The following is an 18,909-nucleotide window of genomic DNA, read 5'->3' as shown; positions in this document are numbered from 1 at the left end:
AGGTAGTTGTCTGATTGTTGGGTTCTTTTCTATATTATCGTAGGGTCTTACCATAAAGTATAAAGCACCTTGAGGAACCTGTTGGATTTAGTCTTTAGTGCACAAAACTGATCCATCACAGAAACAAGAGAAAAAAAGACAGTATGTGACTGTTTGTATGTGAATAACTTTATGCATTAACATGTAGTTTTTTTAAGTATGTATTTGTAAGTTTATATAAACATATATAGTATGTGGACAGTAAATGCATGTTTGCATATCTTTTGTCATTTAGCAGTCCATTTCACTTTTACATTAATACCTTTAGTTTCTCGTTGTTTCCAGTTCAGATGGCAAAAACAATGCATACTCATAGAGAGAATGAAGCCATGCGACTGATAAGTGTGAATTTGATAATCCATGAAAATAATATGCATGCGTGGACTGTATCTTTACAAAAACTGTGACTTTGCATGTCTTTCATACACTCCACAGTCATGACACACTCCCAGCAGATGTTTTTAACTTTATTTTCAGAATGAGACCTTGTTACAGGCCTGTGTGGGTCTACACAGACTGGGACCTAAACTAAATTTCGACGGAGCCAGAAAATCAAAGGTGTTAAAAAGCAACGAATTGTTTCAGGGTCCTGTTGTTGCCCACACTCCATCAAGCTATCAGGACTTCAGAGTGATGCCTTGTTGTCTTTAAACTGTATGTACTTATCTTTGTATGCGCAAGCACCTTTATTTGGTTTTGTTTCATGTTTTAGCTTTTTCATTCATTCCCTTTACAAAAGATGTCGATTCAGTGAGGCTAATTGATTAAATAGAGATCATATGGCATACTGGCAGGATGATTATAACTAAAACACAGTCTGAGAAAATGTTTTTAATACATTGAAATGAAGATAAAAAATTATATTAGCAAAACTGATATGGAATAATCTTGAAATAGAAAAATCTTTATTGTGGTCAATACAAGTACAATAAAATTTAGACTGTTTTTGCAGGATTGTGTTAGTCTGCCTGATGACAAAAGGTCAAACAGAGAGTGTCCTGGGTGTGAAATGTCTGAAATAATGCTGACCTTCTTACTCAGACATCCTTTAAGTGTGGGAGTTCCAAGGCCACCACACATTGTACAGTCTTCATACTTTGTTGTTCCTTCAGCTGAGCAGCTGTGCAGTGTCTGCACCCCATCATGATGTTGTTTGTGCAGATGCTCTCAGTGGTGGTTCAGCAGAAGTTCAGCACAAGTTTCTGGGAGAGCTGCACTTACTTCAGCTTCAGCTCCTTAGGAGGAACTGTCTTTGTTGGGCTTTTTTGACCAGGTTTAAGATTTGGAGGTCCATATGAATGGACAAGTTGGGTCCAAGGAACTTTCGTTTCTTCACACTATCTACTACTTCTTTGTGTATGGAAAGGAGGAGGTGGGTTGTGCTTCCTGTTCTTCTGAAGTCTATGATTAACACTTTGGTCTTGTTGGTGTCAAGCACCAGGCTGCTCTTCCCAATCAGCCAAGTGCGTCTGCAAGCAGTTTATCATTGCCAGTCACCAGGGCCCTATTCCAGAAGGCAGGTTTAGCTAACAACTCTGTTTCAGAAAGAGAGTTAACTTAGACTCTGAGCTCGTTACTGAGGTAGCGAACTCTGTGAACCTTAGGTTGCTATCAAAGTGCACAGATGAGTGAATTAAAGTTGCAGAAGTTTACATTTTTAGAAAAACTGAAATCCCAAATTTATGCTATTTTGCTACTTTGAACAGTTTTGCAGTCATTCAGTTGAAATTCATGTTGAAATGTGCTCAGCCATATAACATCAGTCAACATTTTGAAATTTATGGTGCTGAAATTCAGGGTCTGAGGCTCCACATATTTTTTACTGAAAATCACCAAAATCAGTCTCAGTAGCTTGACCCAGAACCGGATCAACCGGAAAATATCATAGGCTCTGTAATGGGTCAGCAAACTGTGTCCAGTAACATGGCAGGATGGATCCAAAAGGGACAAGGATCACAGATTCAGGCCAGGTTTTCTGTATTTAAGCATTTTATTCTCACCCACAAATTTTATTATAGTCTTGAACAGATGGGAGAAGAGGGTGAACAGTAATGGGCAAAGAGGTGCACGTCCTCAGCTGACTTGCTGGTGGAAGTTTAAAACCTGTGACCATAATGAGGAAACCTCAGGCTTTGTAGTTCTGCAGAAAGGTTGCGCTGCCCAGGAATCGAACCCGGGTCGCAAGAATGGGAATCTTGCATGATGCCACTACACTAGCAGCGCCTGTACTAGTGGTCCATAGCTATATAAAATAGCATGCATGAGGTACACCTGGAAGTTAGTGTTTGTCAGTTTGGTCAAATATATGACCACAGAATAAACTTGAGGTAGACAAGTGAAAATACATTTACATTTATGAAGAATGTCTTGTCTACATGAGTCTAAAACATGTAGGCAACATGTGCTTGAACACCTGCTCTGACTTTCTTAAACATTTCTCCTCTTGAATACCCCGACATTTTAATAAAATCACTTTGAAACAAAAAAAAACTCTGAATTTTTACAACACAATAAAAATGGATAATTAAAAATACAAAAGGATCCTGATAATAATGATAATAATAACTGTCTATAGTTACTATTTGGGCCTCTGTAGAATTGAAAGCACCCCTCTTTCTATATTACACTAATTCAGACTCCATAGGCTACACCTCAGGCTTTAACCCTTGCTCTGGTTTCTGGTTTGCATTCCTGTATTTTTGCATTTAGCCATGTTATTTGTGGCTTATTAAATTATGATTTACAGTCAAGTGTGACAAATAATGTGGCCCAGAACGGTTTTAGATTCTGTTGTCCTACATACTGGTACGCCTTGTCAAATTTAAATAAATAAGAAATCCTGTTGGTGTTTTAGTGTTTTAGATGTGAGAGTGCATGATGAACTGAATTTTAATAACAGCTCAGTGGAAAATGTGATTGGTGAATGTTAGTGTTTTTCTTCGTCTGTCAAAGCCAGGTCTGTTCGACTAGAATAATGAAAACATATGTGCGACCCTGTACAGGGCCTTTAGTTATCTTACCTGCATGACTTTTCCAACTTCGGTTACTTGGTCATAATAATGCATGCATGCGAATTAAATGTAAATAATTTCCCCAACCAGGACAAACTTTTATAGATTATTTTTAAAACCAGAAAATTTTATTCAATTTTATTTATGCAGCACCAAATCACAACAACAGTCACCTCAAGGCACTTTATACTGTAAGGTAGACCCTACAATAAATAAATAAATAATATTTGAACAAATATAAATGTAATGGTGCACATAGTATGGGATTGGGATGCAATGTACAAGATAAAACTGAACAGAAGGAAATATGCGTTGTGTAGGAGTAGGTCTACCACAAGAGGGAGGCATTTGTTAAGGTAGCGAGCATCAAGAGTCAGTAAAGGGGACATTGAAATGTAATTGGCTAGTAGGCATTAACTTTCAAGATTGACAGGATTAAAGAGCAAAAACAGAATTAAAACCTCACAAACAGGCTCATGTCTAAAAATAAAGCGTCAATCATCCCTTTGAATTAGTCTGACTACAAAGAGCAACTTGCAACTTCTTCATCTGTCTTTAATTAATCACAAAACTCATCTTGTTTAATGACATGTGGTTTAAAGAGGTGAGGCTAATAGTATGTTGCTGTATTTATGGCAAACTGACGGCAGAGAGGAACAGCTGCTAAAGGAGCAATCCTGCTCTTCCACTTTTCTCCACATGGAAGCACTTTATGCCCACAGTAACCCCTAACTCAAAAGCTGGCTCATGGTAGCTGCTGCGTGAAGTCTTCTCCGTGATGTTTCTTCTTTGTCAGTTTTAATTACCTCCTCTCCCACCAGCAGCTGCCTGCAAATCCAACAGAATAAAACTGAACAGACCCGATTAGACTAAAAGTTTTCCTCTGTTGGAGTTTGGCAGCTTTCCTGTGCAGCAACCTGATGTTAAGATGTGGAACTCAGGCAGATGTGCTCAGATGGGTGAAGCCAGAACAGCTGCTGCCCTGTCTAAATATCACTTACAGTCTTTCTGCTGGTAAAATGACACTGAAGAAATTGGGAAAAATACATGAATCTTGAGAATAGTGCACTTCACAAACAGCAATATGCAGTATTGGTCATGTGATAACACTGCTCTTTCACACTATCAGTGTTGCTGTAGGTTTAGGTTAGCCCTGTCCATGGACACGTCCTTTAAAACTGTCCACTTTGGCATGTTGACTGTCACTTCCTGCTTTTTTTCCTTTCTCCCAAAAGGATTACATCTTTATGGTTACTGTGAGTCATGCAGCTGTTTTTTCACTTCAATATTTAAATAATTTCTGGTTAAACTGGTGAGAAACTCAGTGCACACTGATCATACACCCAGCCTGAGTTTACACAGTAAACACAGCACAGATATTTAATTTGCTATGCAAAGCTAACAGAGCTTCAATAAAAGGGATTAATTTTGAAATGCTAATCGCTGGACTATTTCCAATTTGAAGCAAAAAACTAATTTTTTGTTTAATCACTTACTAAAGCTTTGTCAGTAATGGATTATATAAACATTTTCTCTGTTACTGGTCTCACTGCGCAGGATCATTTTGAAGCACGCTATAAAGAGCAAAGTGTCTTCTGGAGCTTGGTGGCCACTGCTCAGTGCCTGCTGACTGGGTAATATGTGTAAGCCCTACAGCTGAGGGTGATGCAGTGGGTAAAGTGATATTAGTGGGGCAACTAATGCCATCAGTGTTTCTTGATGTAGTGGATTACATTCCTTCTCCATGTGAAATAGATCCCTTTTAAGAGCCACATTTAGCTGTTGTGGTGAAGGAGAGTGCAGAGGTTTTTTTTTTTTTTTTTGTGGTTTGAAGCTTTTTAGGAGCATGTGGTACCTTTAAAAAAATCTTAGGACCTACTTCATATCTATAAAAAAATTTCGCTTCTTGTACCTGCTGCAAAATTAAACTGTTCTCCTGCACGTGCTGGAACAATGGGAGCTGGAACAAAATGAACACTCAAGACCAACCGCGTCAGAAGACATTCATTATTCATGTTAATTGATTCTGGCAGTTTGGAGACAGTACCTTGTAATGCAACACCCATCCAGGACAGGAAGACGATAAACACACGCAAATCTCATCTAGCATGAATACAGAGTAGCCAGCTTCCTTCTCATGTGACTCGTTCTTCTCACATCAACCTGGAACTGCGAGGAACCGTGTGAGCCGGAGTATATGTTAACATTGGAGTGTGATTTGCATCGTCACTGTGCGTATGCATTAATGTTTATCAGCGAATTGGAAGGCAATCCTTATTTTCTGAGAAACTGAACAGAGTTTTTTCTTTTGATTTGAATTTGGAAAAAAAAGGACTAAACTATTAAAATGAACGAGAACGTTTTTCATGTGAGATCATTTCAAATAATCAGACCCTGCTAAATTGACAGGAGTACAGATGAGATGCATGTACTCATTTGCTGGAAATGAGAAATGTGAAAAAAGAAGGTCACATGCATCTTGATGTAGATGGCAATGCACTCAACATCGTGCCGCAATTAAATTTTAATGAGGCCTCTCCATTCTACTCAACTGGAGATGCTACTGTGCAGACTCTCTCCTCTTCAGCCTCTCCCTCCTTCCATGACTTCGCAGCACCCAGTAGCTTATTTCCACTGGTGTGCAGTGTCAAAACAGACCATATGTGAGGCCCATTGAAGAAGAATTCATGCTCAGATAGATCAGACTAATGTAGGATGAGATTTCTTTTGTATTGTCAATGTGAGATCCAGTACAGGTAATGGAAGATTTTCAGCCTATTTCTCAGTCACTGAGAAAATGTGGAATACAAATGAAGGCAAAAAATATTCACATTCACCTGCGTCATGATTTTCAAATCCACTCCTGCTATCTTCTGTTTCCTGTAGCTCGCTTTCATGACATTGTTTCAGTCTACAGTGTTTCGCCTTACACTAATACATAGGAATACATTAAATCTCTGCCTCGCATATAGATCATCAAATATCTCCGCCTGTGGCCAATTGTATTTAAACATGGTAAGTGATGCATAATTACATATTTGCCTTGTGCTAATGTGCAGCAGTGTCCTCGTGCTAATTATGTGTCAGAGGAGCATTTGACACAGATCTTATCATCTGTGCAGGTTGTGGGAAGGACTCTCAGAGGCTCACAATGTGGGTCAGTGGATGACAGTTTCTACTGCAGATGAATTAAACTCACCTTAAGACAGATAAAACCTTTTGTAGCACTTGCACAGATTACAGATTTCCTCTTTTCTCTCTTGTTTCTTCTTTTCATCCATTGTCCTTTCGCTGTTTTCAGTCTTAGACTGTGAAGCAGTTTGTGATGGAAGTTTTATGAGACCAGGTTTCTCTCTGAAGTTTATAATTCAACAGTTTTATTTATTCCCTTCCTGTGCCTGCTCTCATCTCCTGATAAGAAACCCAGTGAGGTTGTGCACTATAAATCCCAGCACAGACAGCAAGTAACCAGGCTGTCCTTGAGACCTTGATGGAGGCAAAACAGAAGGTTTTGACGAGCCTGACCCTTTGAGGCACAAATTGTAAGGCTTCACTACACAGAGGGGTCAGTACCAACACAAACACACACAAACTCCACTGCACTCTGAACATACATTCAAGTCTCTGTTTGGTGACTTTGGTGGTCACCCTGAACTTTCCTTTAGCAAACTAGCTGGCTGGATTCCATCAAGCTTAGGTACAGTCGATGTGTTCATGTTTACCTCAGGATAATAATAATACCTCTAGCTTTACTATCACCGATAATACAACACACTGCTTTTCATTCATGAATAAGCAACAGAAAATAGGATAGCAGTCCTATTAGCCTCAGCTTTACTTTGTATTTTAAACTAATTAGCAACTGCTGCCATGCTGCCAAGTAATAGTTTTTTGGTTTTTATCTGTATGCAAGCAGTAACAGCACAGGCATTTAGTCTTCTCATCCCTGAAACAAATCAACACTTGTAGTTGCAAGTCTCCCAGTGCTCTAACTGTTGGGGTTTTCTATATAATGTTGTGGTTTGAGGGGTGATGTTAAACATTTGCACGCCCCAAAAGTTGGATGTCAAGTACAAGAGAAAAAGGAATTCTGGAGTAAGCTGGATGAAGTGGCAGAGAGTCCTCCCAGGGGCAAAGAGTGATGATTGGAATAAGGGTGATGAGGAGGTGTTGGGTGGGTGTGGTGTTAAGGAGAGAAATGCAGAGGTTCTTTGCAATCTGAAAGAGATACAAAACTGAAAGGTGGTGTCAGGAGAGAAGGTGGCAAGGTGGCATTGGATGGTTGGCTGTAGGATTGTTTTGGAAATCAAGAAGAGGAAGCAAGTTAAGGTGGAGGTAAGGACCAAATGCTGGAAGTTTGTTGTGTGGATTTCTGGTTCTTGGTGGTGTTGAAGAGTAGCCTGATGACTGGGAAACTGCCAAGAATGTGATTGGTATATCCGCTGGACACTTGGAGAATTGGTGGTGGAAGGAGGAAGTACAGGTTGTTAGGATGCCTGGGTCGTTGACCCAGGGTTTTTGAGTTTATTATTATTTATAAATTCTAGTCTTTGGTTTCTTTGTTAGAGTTCTGTCTTTTGGTTTATGTCTCTGTCTTCTCTAGTCGCTCTGTCTCCCCTGTCAGTTATATCCCCTTGTCTAGTTCGCGTCTCTGTGTATCCTTAGTTGCTATATCCCCGTGTCCAGTCAGTGTCTGTGTTTGCCCTGGTCCCACGTCTCTGTTCCCTCTGTAGTGCCTGCATGTGAGTCTTTGTCTTTTGTTCAGTCTGTGTTTTGTGTTTCCTGTTTTACTTTGAAGGTCTCTGTCTCATCTCAGTGTGTTCAGTTTACGCTTCCTTGTCTCGTCAGTTCTGATTTGCCCCAGCTGTGTTTCCCTCCTGTTACCCATTCCCTGATTGCTCCCTCTGTGTATTTAAGCCCTGTGTTTCTTTGTGTCTGTGTCGTGATCTACTGTTTACCTAGCTGTGTGTTCTGTCAGTCCTCTGGTTTAAGTTTATTTTGATTTTTTCCAGTTATGTTATATTTTGAGTTTTACATTAAAGCTGTTTTGAGTTCACGACTGTCTCCGGAGTCTGCACCTTGGGTCCTATTCCTGTCTGCACACAGCCACACATAACACAGGTAAGTATTAAAAGGAAGTGATTAGCAAAGAAAGAGTGGGATAGTCTGGAGATGAAGAAATTAGACATGAGGAGGCTAGGCATATGGCAAAAAGAGAAGTGGCAAAGGTGCGCCAAAAGGTTTATAGTGAATTGCTTCAGAGGGTGGACACTAAAGAAGGAGAAAAGGGACTTGTATCGAGCGGGTAAGCAAAGAAATGGAGCTGGAGAGAAGAAGTATAAAAGTTGGTGGGAAGCAAGACAGAGTACATAATGTGTGAATGAGAGACAGGTGCAAGGACAGGATGAGCTGCAAGGAGCAGAGATAGTGAACGTAGGGGAGTTTAAATACCAGGGGTCAGCCATCAAAAGTAACGAACGGTGCAGAAGGGTAGTGAAGAGGAGAGTGCAGGCAGGGTTGAGCGGGTGGAAACGAGTGTCTGGGGTAATCTGTGACAGGAGCATAGCAGCGAGAGTGAAAGGGAACATTTGCAACATGGTAGTGAGACCTGCTATGATGTAGCAGATGTGGACTGGAGATGGTGGCACTGACAAAAAGACAGGAGGCCGATACTGGAGGTGGCAGAGCTGGAGATGTTATGATTTTCACCGGGAGTGACCAGGATGGACGAGATTAGAAATGAATATATCAGAGGGACAGCTCAGGTGGAGTGGTTTGGGAAGAAAGTTAGAGAGGCAAGGCTGAGATGGTTTGGACATGTGCAGAGGAGGAATAGTGGGTAACGAAGGGTGTTGAAGATGGAGCTGCCAGGCAGGAGGAAAAGAAGATTCATGGATGCAGTGAAGGAGGACATGCAGAGGGTTGTAGTGACAGAAGAAGAAGCCAGAGATAGGGTGATGATCTGCTGTGGTGACACCTGAAGGGACCAGCTGAAAGCAAAAAGAAAACCAAAAAGAAGCACATTTGCACTAATTAGATATATAACTGAAGTAAAAAAGCTACGCTGGACTCGTGTCAGCTGCGATTGACAGTTTGTTGCTTCCTAATTAAAGTACATTTTGTAATACGACAAAAGCATAATCACAACCATATAACTCAGTCGTAGATAACAAGCTCCTACCCTGGTGTACCGTGCTTTGACAATCTAGCTTTGCTACTTTCAGTGTACTGCAGCTGGTAATGTCAAAATTATTTCCATCTCTGACAGCAGTGTCTGTGTTTTGGTCCAATTTAATGTCCGTGTATGAAAACGGAACTCTGTCAACCACAGCTGTGAAACAAAGCATCTTAAAGCAACATAATAAATCATTACGTATCTTGCACACAGATGTTTCACCAGTTTGTCTCACAGACGCTCTTTACTTTTACTTTTTTGCAGAGATGTGATAATCTTGCACTGAAGCACCCTTTGTGATATGATTGACATTTAAAGACAGCCACTTGTTCCTGTCATACAGCCTGTATGACAGGAACAGGAAGGCATCGTGCACAATTTCTTTAGTGTGCCGAGAAAGAAAAAAAATAAAACTGTTTCCGCTAAACTACTCCTTAAAAATCAGTGCAGAGCGATTAGTCAGTTATAATTTTTCCGGTATCAAGAACTTTTGTAATTTGCATGACTTCTTAATGTTTTTTCAAAGTTTAGTCCTCATTTGCATAATTTTCATTATCCCATAAGAAGAGGCCCCAGCTTCATAAAGCTACTCTCAATTCCTGCTTGTACCAGTTAGTTCTAGCTGTGTTGTAGAAAATTTGTCAGCTTGGCTAATTTTACAAGAAAAATCAGCATTGTAGTTTTTATGAGGGAAAAATTCCATATCAAGAAAGTCTTACCAATGCATCTGTAGTTATTTGTGCAGCATGTTTTTATCTTTTATACCCCTCACTTGTGGATATCCCTCATCGTTCTTCAGTGAACGTGACACGAACATGAATTTTACTTTAAAAACTGCAGTGGATTTTCTCTGAATCATGACCAGCTGCCAATGAAAACACTACACAGCAACAGCCAGTTTTATTGTTATGTGTCTGAAAAGCGTTATCTGTCCTAAAGCATTGCCATTTTAATTTTCCAGTACTTATTCCAGAGTGTTTGCATAGCTGTAACAATGGCAGCGCTGATCTGATGACACAGCTGTAGCCTCCTATCTACTTTATGCTGTCTCTTCTCGCCTGTAGGAGGTAAAGAAACAGGCAGCCGTTGGTAGATAAACATGCGAGCATGACTGTTTTCTCACCGGTGGAAAACTGGACTGAAAAATGGAAATTATTATCACAGTAACAGAACAAAAAGTCACCAACCGCCTGTTCAGCCATATAAGAATAACAACCAATGGACACGTTTCATTAACATGCTGAGTAAACTAAGCATGGGCCAGAGTGTGGCCCCTCGAATAAACTGAGAAATAAACCATAAAGACAAGCTTAGATTGAATTACATTTACAGAGGTCCTGTTATAGACTAACATGTCACGTGTTGTGGGAATGATGACCTGCATTAGTTTAAAGCTGGGATCGGCAACCCTGGGCACTCGTGTGCCACAGCTGGCACGCGAAGGGTTAACTGATGGCACGACACGCAGGGAATTAGTCTGAGAAGGTGCATTAAAAATAAATGGCCGGGCCACCGGTGCACATCGCAAATTAGCTCGCATAGACACATTAGTTGTGCCGCTTCTTAAAACGGTATCTTAGCTAACAACCCCAACTACTGGATTCCACTTGTAATTGGCTAAAAATCACTTAGCCTACCGGTGAGAGAGACGTTGCTAGCTGACAGTTTTTTAAGTGATGTTGAAATTTCCACGTTCCGCTACTTCAAATGCTTCAGGAGCTGCCCGCTCAGCGCAGGACCAGCACCACGGAAATACACACAAATACGCCATGCCAACATCTGCGAACAAATATAGTTCTATAAAGTTGTTCTATATAGTGTGTAACTGTTCATATAGAGCGTTATTAAATTTATTGCTAATGCAATGGTTGATATGGCACATTGAGATGGCACTCATCATCAGAAAGGTTGCCGACCCTTGGTATAAAGGCTTCCATTAGGTGATCTTTACCAATAAAACTAATATCAATTAGTCACTTTCTCTTGCAATAGTCAAAGTATTTAAATTTAAAGCTCTTGTCAAAATTTTCCATCCACTTGTTATGGGCATAAATGTCATGATAATTTGGGGCTTCTAAAAATTTCTTTGAACTCTTCATTTTCCATGGTGGAATGATTGTACAGAGTACATTTTTAATTACTTGGATCCACAGTTTTGAATTTATTTTGAATTTTGTGTGAAAACGATACATACAGGCTCAAATATATACATACACTCCCACTAATATTTGGTTAAATTTTCCCTAGCAAGTGTCACCTTACAGAATTGGTAACATTTATTTGAATTAGTTGGTTTCCTTGCACAGACACACCTTTTAAGCACAGCCCACATATTTGCAATAGGTTTAAAGTCAGGGTTTTATGAAATCCATTCCCAGAAATTTCATAGTTATCTGAAACTACTATGCTTAATATGCCTTTACGTTCTAGATAAGAAATTAAGTAAGAGAAGCTTAAAGTTCTTTTCTTTTAAAACCCAGGAGGCAACCAAAAGCTCATTAACGACCAGCTACATTTTTATTACTATATTAAGGCTAACTTTTTATAAAGGTGCAGTCCATTCTACCTCAGTGATCCAAATATTTCCCACAAGTCCTGGTAGAACGTGATATATTTTTAATCCACTACTAAAAGTAAAATGGCAGAATGTAAACAGCGACCACGATTTACGCCAGCCGTCTCTGACTTTGGATTACCTCTTAAAAAGTCACGACAGGTTTGCTTTCAGTGTAACTCTGAAAGATACAATGTGTGCACCCTCTGAAAAGTGCACAGACTCAGATTTGTCAAAGTATGCCTTGGCTCCGTGATAGATTGTAAGTGAAAAAGCTGAGCTTTCATTTGGCTGTCAGGAGGAGCTGCCAGCTTCAGCAGTTCTATAACCTTTTAAAAAATGAACGGCTTTATGGTAATGGCTAAAAAAGTCGTAAATCACAAAAATGAAGTGTTGCAAGTGTTTCAGCCAAAGCAATCAGTTGTATTCAAATCAGGTGGGGTAAGAGCACAGTCACATTATAATTGTTGAGTCTTTCCTCGACGCTTTTCAGAATTTCATCCTGCTCAAGGATGCATTTTACAATGTCTTTGTTGAAGAATGTATAATTTGCATTTAATTTAAATTTAGATGCTTACACTTCTTTTGCCTGATCTCTGAATCTGTTGTACAATTAACTCCACTGGAGTTGGTGAAAAACAGTCCTCAACACAGCAAGTGAGCCTGTTTGCAATAATTTAAAGTTAGAGCTGATCGAGTGGGAGTCAATTTGCATATAAAGATTCAAAACTGGCAATGTTAATTGGAAAATTTAGTTCAAAAATCTTGTGTTTCCTCATTCATCAACTTTATTACATTACCTTTAACATTAATCAGCTTAACAGAGCTTTTTTTTTTTGTGGATGGAGGATGTGTCAAAAATATATAATATATAAAATCAGCTCGCTTCTGTTCTGTCTTTGTGGCTCTCTGTGTTACGCTACTTAATATAAGTGAACTAACATTGGAAGACATAGTACGTGAATCTTTTATGACCCAGAGACAGCAGATAAAGTGGAAGACAAAAGAAGCTCTGCTCACAGTGCACTCCGGACGCCGAGATCAATCAAATATCAGTCAGACAGACTCACCTCTGCATGGAATCTTAATCTGAGAGAGTGTGCCTTTGAGGTGAGCCTCAACTTTTAAAGAGCTGTTGTTCTATGCAAAGGGATATAAACTATGTCAGATGACAGTGTGAGAAGCTGTTTTGCTGCACTAAAGATTTAACACTTATACTGCACAAAGTGTTGCTATATTGATGTACTCGTGTACTCGTATTTCTAACCTGACTCCTAAAAGTACATTTTTACAGTATGATTATCATAGTGAGTGTATGTATCTGTCTATGTCTGTTCCCCAACTCTTCCTAGACACTCAAATCTTTACAAATTATATATATATATTATCCATAGTAGCTGATCTCAAAACATTACGTGTACGTTACATACTTTTTGCCAAGCACTCTTTTTATTTATATATATATATATATATATATATATATATATATCCCTGCGTGGAACGTAATGTTTATGTTGGACAAAAGTGTGAGACAGATAGTGTTTTCATTCAGATCTTCCATTAGTGCACTTACATGTTGTTGGTTACTATTTGCACACCATACTTTGTGATCTATTGCATGAATTTTATTAAGATAGGATTTTCTCAGATTGAGTTGAGCTCTTTCTGAAAGCGATTTGGCATGTGAACACAGTGCGGCCAGCACTGGGATCAACACTAATGATGTTGAAGACACATCGCAAGTCTACTGGCTGAAAATGAGGAGTACGTATAGTGTGATTCACATTTAACTTTTTGAATGTAAAACCATACAGGCACTCACAGAGCATTTCATGTAGCCCTACTTGACAATATGAATGCGCTTATGTGCCAAAAATAGCATGAGCAATCTAAGCCAACAGGCACAGTAGAAAGACTGTAGAGTTCAGACCTGCACAAAATATGCCATGAGATGTTGGATGAAAAGAGCAGGTATACACAGACAGCAGATGATTGAGGGTGTGGGTGTGACAGACGGGTGACTGGACAGAACATGTGGAGGATGGATGGGGTGATAAGGGGAGGTAGGTGTGAAGAGTGGAACATAAAAAGAGGCTCAGAGTAAAACTGACATGTGCTATCTCTGCAGTGAAAGATAGCCTTATTGTTTTGGACAAACTGGAAATTCAATTGTTTTGTGTTTTGTAAAGCGCCCTTATGGTGGAGCCTCAGATAAATCAGCTACAGCTGCAGAAGCAGGTGTAGCTGATAGCGTTGGTATCAATCCAATATCAAGTAAATACACAGTCAGTATTGCAGATACCAATACTGACACCTGTGCTTTTAACCTATAAAGGCAGCTTACACACAGGAGAGCAGTGTGCCATGATTTATGAGATGAATTGTCATCAATTTGCATAACCTCAACACTAAATCAGTGTCATTCTTACTCTCCTCAATAAATAGTTAACACAACAAAACACAACTTTCAGCTTTTCATGTATTTTGAAACTGGATTTTTTCCCCCCAAGACCTGGAATGTAAATGTGCTTGTCTCCAAAGCACTCTGGGTTCAACTTTGGTTGATGTGCTATAAGCTATAAATTAGGGGTGGGCGAACTCCAGGCCTCAAGAGCCGGTGTGCTGCAGGTTTTATCCAACACAACTGATTTAAATGGCTAAATTCCTCCTCAACATGTCTTGAAGTTCTCCAGAGGCTGGGTAATGAACTCATCATTTGATTCACATCTGATTCAGGTGTGTTGACCCAGGGTGAGATCTAATACCTGCAGGACACCAGCCCTTGAGGTCTTGAGTTCCCCACCCCTGCTATAAATAAAATAGATGTGACAGTCAACACAGTTCGAATGGTTCAGACATTTTTCATCGTCCATATTTGTGGTATATTTTTGCCATTTCCAAAAAATGTTATTTATTTAACACAATCAATGCTACTGATACCATGTTTATACATATATATGGATCGACTCATATTGGACTGATATATTGTTAAGTACAAAGCTGTATGTTCTTCACCTTCAGATGTTTTGTTGTTGAAACATTATGGTTGCTGTTCAGGCTCTGTTTCATTTTAACTCGAGCATCTGCACCCTGCCACAGACGTCCTTTTCGGCAACATTAACCGACTCCTTCAATCTTTCTTTTTTACTTGCTCTTGATAAATCTGTCTCTGTGCATCTTATAAATATAATACAGAAAAGCTTCCAGGCATATTAATTTGTAAAGCTTGCTGCAGCCAGGCCTGTATCAGACACGTCCCAGGGTGCCTTGTGTGAAAATTAGCATTTGATTATTTCCCTTTGCTCTCTTCTTCCATTAGCAACACAACTTTACTGTTCTCAAGGACTGAGAATGCAAATTAGCTATGTAACTAACAAACTGTTATCAGTCTGAATGGTCTCTCTAGGTTTTGCCATCTTTTATGCGGCGGCGAAACCACTCTTCATTTGTGCAAATTGTATTACGTTCAGCAATTGTGGGAAATAACTGGTGGCAAAACCTCTGAAAAAGAAAATTATGTTGTCGGACTGAAGAAAGAAATGTGTTTTGAACGCCTTCATCCACAGGAAGACCTCCCCTCCACCCACTATCTCTGTCCACACAGAGCTGTCAGTCAGTTTATATCTCTTTCTTGTGCCTGAGGTTGATATCAGATACAGAGAGCAGCGCATTAAAGTGATGCCGCTACCCTCCTTTTCCAAAAGTTAAAATGAGAAACAGACTTGGAATACAAATAGCCACAGATCAAATGAATGGTAGGGATTTTGAGCTCCTTATCTCACTCAGTCAGTCATTTTGGAGCCCAGACACCAAAAGGAGAGACTATGGGCTCAGAGGTTCTCTCAGCAAGCCCTCTGGCTGCAGCGCAAACAGGGACATCTTACACACATATCGCATTCAATTTTGCCTTCAACATTGTTATTATATTTTTGACAGTTTCTTCAAAGAAGCTATTTTTCTGCTCATGCTTTTGCTACTGATACCATATTTTTGCCATATTTCGGCCTCCCTTTGCTTTTGGGAAATCCAGAGAAAAGTTGAGCCTCTGAGACTTCACTTTGTGCATCATTTGTAAGAAAGGATTTTGATTTTTAAGACAGGGCGTTAAGCCTGCTAATCCCCAATTTATGCTGCCGTTGCTCTGGAACAGTTCCTGACAGGTATTAAAAGTAGGACTGGTGTTTGAAGTTCTTTTCAGCAGCTTCAGTGAGTCCACATTTCAGTGGTGAGGTTATTTTAGACTTTGAGTGTTTGAGCCACAAAAACACACTCAGAAATCTCCTCAGCTGCGATGTGTTTAATCAGCCTTTGAATTAATTTTTTTAAAAAAAACCAAAGAACAAAAAGCTTCTAATTTCCATAGAATTTAGTCACAGGATGGGGCAATGGTGCTCAGCAAGTGGGGTTTGATCGAGAAGGTTGCTGCTGCTTGTCAGAAATATGATTAAGCTCTGAAATAGTCTCTGCTGACTGAACGACCCTTGTTGAGTGTTCACCAAAAGCAATTCACATTTCAGCCCTGCTCCTTGGGTTCAACAGTTGAAGAAATGAAAAGAGAAAACGATCTCTTTTGAATTGCCTATATTTAATACCACATTCAAATTCTTGTGTGTGTGTGTGTGTGTGTGTGTGTGCGTGCATGCGTTTCTCTTCTTTTCAGCAGTGAACGTGCACAATATTGCTCTGCACAGATTGAATGACTGAATATCATCTGTGCATGCTGACAAATGGGCTATAAAACCACGTTTCCGTTACATTTCAGTCCGTTACCAGTCCCATTACTGGTTTTTTTGAGTTTTGACAGTTAATAATGTCCCTTTTAATCCAAATTTGTTTTATGATTTGAATCAATAAAGTTTATCATAGTACTCATCACAGTACAAGGACACAAATACACAGCACAAAATCAAATAGCTTTTTTGTACCACGCTTAAATATATTTCGACACACTCAAATATCTTCTTTCTTCATTTATTTGGCAATATTGTCTCTCATAAAACCTCTCTGAGAGGTAATTACATTAACTATAAAAGAAGATGTAATATGAAGTTTCTATTGCCAAGTTGTTCATAATGACAATAACGTCCCCTCCCCCGCAGCTTTGTATAACGTTTTAGGAGAAACATCACAATGATTTGTGTGTGTGAGTGTGTGTACACACGCGTGAGTGTGTGCATTTTTCCTTTGGTTTTGTAATAAAGGAATATTAGAAAACTTATAGAAAAACAACACTTTAAAAGGAATGGAAAATAATCAAACTCTGGACTTAAAATTGGTGCTCAAAGAAACACATAAATACCTCTGTGAGTATAGAATTATCTCCATCTTCTGGACTGATTTTGATGATAGTTACATTTTTGCTTCTAGCTCTGTGTTGCTGTAGTATGCCCTTTGGAGCAATAAATGCAAACAAGCTATCATATCTTAGTTTGGTGGTTTATCATTGCTATTATCATTATTATTTATCATTAGATCCCAGTTACAAGGAAAGTCTAAAGCAAGTGAAGAAAGGAAAGGAAAGGAAGTCTGGACCGGCTTTCCATCTGAAGGTCAGAGTCTGGTCCTTTTCCCTAATAGGTTAATAGAAGCTGATAGAGATCGGTGTTGAAGAGACTGGCCTAGCTCTAACTGCCTATGTCTAAATGCCAATCCCACTAAAACTCTAATGATGCAACTTACTAGCAAACCTTGAGTGCAATCAGCTGCCACACCCGCTAACGGTAGCTCTCCTCATTGATCCTTGCACTTGGAAAAATTGCTAAGTTAAACGTTAGTGACCAGGAAATAGCCCCCAAAGATTTGTTCAATTCAAGGGCTGGAACAACCCATTAAAACTATTTGAGAGATGTAACATAAAAAAAGTTTTACCTTTGTCCACAATGTTAGACTTTAAAAGCAAATGGATATTATATTTAAGCAGTTTAGCAAGGGTAAAGCAACTAGCTCGAACAAATAATAGGAATCATGACATGTGACATTCACTCATAGAAAACCTATCATTTCCTTTCCTTGTAGCTAAATACAACCGTGCTATTTTATCTTGGTTTAACGGTCTATCTTTGCTAACATTCTCCAAGTAGCACTAAAACGATCATATAGCTAAAACTATATAATAGTCAATAGAATTTTTATTAGATTAGATTAGATACATTTTTTTAAGTAATGGCAGTCCTAGATAAATTTTTTTAAAAGAAGGAAAAAAAAATATGTTGGTGTTGCCATGTATAATTTGGTCCATTTGTTTTTGGACAATGGTAGCTTTGCCTTTACACACCACCACAGTGGAATTTAAATCAAGCGGTCAATATGTGATTGAAGTGCAGATTTTCAGCTTTGATTAAAGGGATTCAACAAAAATGTTGTATCATCTGTTTAGCAGTTACAGCCATTTTTCAACATGGTCCACAGTTTTCAGAGGATCAAAAAAAAAAACGAACAACCTAAAATAATTTCAAATATCATTGTTTTTAATAATGTGATGAATACTATGATGACCCTACCCACTCAGCCTTCTCTGTTCTGCCTCTTTCTGGTCTTGTGTTGAAGGCAGCAGGTTGTGAAAGGCAGATATTGAGAGACGGCACATCTGTTAGCACTTGGCTAATGGTTTAAAACGGCTTGACGCTAATGTTTTCACTTCTTTCCAGCAGGCAGGAGAACAGCTGGTTTGGGTTTGGATTAACTTCACTTTTCTTTTAGAGACCTTTGCAACATACGTGAATTCACACTCTTCACGTGACTGATCTGGTCACTACATTTTTATTTCTTTTAATTTTAATTTACATTTTTATTCCTCTAAGACAAATTTATATGTGTGATCTCCCTCCCTTTGTCTGACCTTTGGGCTGGTTTGTGACAATATGCTTTGCAGTCAATGACTGCCTGATGTCTAGAACCCACAGACACCACCAAATGCTGTCTTTCCTCTTTTGGGATGCTCTGCTAGGATTTTACTGTAGACCCCTTTATTTGTTGCTTGTTTGTGGGTCCCTCCAGTTTTGTCTTCAGTTACTGAAACGCATGCTCTGCTGGGTTGAGATCAGATGACTGACTTGGCCATTGAAGAATTTCCCATTTCTTTGCCCAGATAAACTGCTGGGTTGATTTTGCAGTTTGTTTTGGATCATTAT

General features: G+C 39.2%; 1 non-coding gene across 1 annotated transcript; it reads right to left on the bottom strand.

Moving 5' to 3' along the window:
• Positions 1-2,191: 2,191 nt before the first annotated feature.
• On the bottom strand, positions 2,192-2,262 carry trnag-ccc (transfer RNA glycine (anticodon CCC)). The gene has a single exon. It is a non-coding gene; the product is annotated as a tRNA-Gly (tRNA).
• Positions 2,263-18,909: the final 16,647 nt, after the last annotated feature.

This window comes from Perissodus microlepis, chromosome 1 (genome assembly GCF_051167445.1).
Source record: "Perissodus microlepis isolate ML-2025 ecotype Zambia chromosome 1, ASM5116744v1, whole genome shotgun sequence".
In the NCBI taxonomy this organism is placed as follows: domain Eukaryota; kingdom Metazoa; phylum Chordata; class Actinopteri; order Cichliformes; family Cichlidae; genus Perissodus; species Perissodus microlepis.
Note: the sequence above shows the minus strand (reverse complement) of the source record. Positions and strands in the feature narration are given on the sequence as shown.